Raw genomic sequence first — 1,630 nt, 5'->3', positions numbered from 1 at the left:
AGGACCCAAGAGCAGACAGAGGCGAGGGCACAAAACTGGACTTAACAGCAAAGTAACTGAGGGAAAACCTGAACATAGACTGGGAAACTATGACTTACTATGGCTGGGAAACTCTGACAAGGGGTAGGGGAGATAACACTGACACTGAACACAGCAAGACTGAGGACTAAATACACACATGAGGTGATCAGAGGAAGTGGAGACACATGAGGACACAGCTGACACATATAACCTAATGACAGGACAGGGGACGTGAAACTAAATGCAATGAACAAAAAACAGAGGACTCTTTCAAAATAAAACAGGAAACATGATGAGACAGACCAAACAACATGGGCTTGACAACATGAGACGTGGAACGCAAAGGGCAAATGAGACTAAGATCCAGGGGAAGGGGAAATGAGGAGCTCCAATAAACAGAACTAAGGCTGAACAACTTAGGGGTTTAAGAGAGGTGGATGAGCTTAACCCAAACAATAAATGACAAAACACAAAGACTCAAGTTCTAACTAATGCAAAAACAAGAACTTAACATATCCCCATACTAAAAACAGAAATACACAATATATAATGAACTCAAAATGCTGGGTCACAGACCCACCCATGACAGCTGGAAGATGTAGTTGGCCTTAAAGGCAAAGTTCTTTTATGGTTTAAATCGTATCTAGCAGACAGATCCTTCTCTGTCACCATGGGGAAATACTCTTCCTCTTCTGCCCCGGTTAACTGTGGTGTGCCTCAGGGATCCGTATTAAGCCCTACGCTGTTCTCCCTGTACATGCTGCCCTTGGGACTCATCTTTAAAAAACATAACATATTCTACCACTGCTATGCGGTTGATATCCAAAGCTACCTTCCTCTAAACTTGGATGCCCCATCTCCTCTCTTGCCTTTGTTTGACTGTCTGCGAGAGGTTTAAAATTGGCTATCCCAGAATTATCTTGTCTTAAATGAAAGCAAAACAGAAATGATTATTTTTGATAGCCACATTCCCCAGGGCCAGCTAACCAATACACTGGGGTCTTTCACCAGCCACCTCTCTCCTTCTGCCAGAAATCTTTGAGTACTCCTGGATAGTTCTTTTAAATTAGAGAAGAAATCCACTGTGGTAAAAACTAGCTTTTAACAATCATGGCAAATTTTCAAAGCTAAGCCCTATTTACCACATAAAGAACTCAAAAAACTCATCCATGCCTTAATCACTTGCAGATTGGACTATTGCAACACTCTTTACCTGGGCCTCCAACTCTCCCTCCTTCAGCGCCTGCAATCAGTTCAAAATGCGGCAGCTGGCCTCTTAACCGGCTCTAGAAGACATGAGCACGTCACCCCCATACTCCCTAACTTGCACTGGCTTCCTGTCAAATATCACACTGATTTCAAAATCCTTCTGCTCACTTTTAAAATTCTAAAAAACTTGGCCCCTAGCTACCTAACTGATCCCCTTGATCTGTACAACCCAAAGAGAGCACTAAGATCCTCCAGCCAACTGCTTCTAATGCAACTAAGGCCTCGTTTAAAAACCAGAGGTGACCGTGCTTTTGCCATTGCCACCCCTAGACTCTGGAATAATCTCCCAGTTGATATCCGTACATCGGAATCAATTCAATCATTCAAATCACGCTTAAAA

The sequence above is a fragment of the Haplochromis burtoni genome, unplaced genomic scaffold (assembly GCF_018398535.1).
Source record: "Haplochromis burtoni strain Fernald_Lab_line unplaced genomic scaffold, NCSU_Asbu1 Contig_65, whole genome shotgun sequence".
Taxonomy (NCBI): domain Eukaryota; kingdom Metazoa; phylum Chordata; class Actinopteri; order Cichliformes; family Cichlidae; genus Haplochromis; species Haplochromis burtoni.
This window is presented reverse-complemented; position numbering follows the sequence as displayed.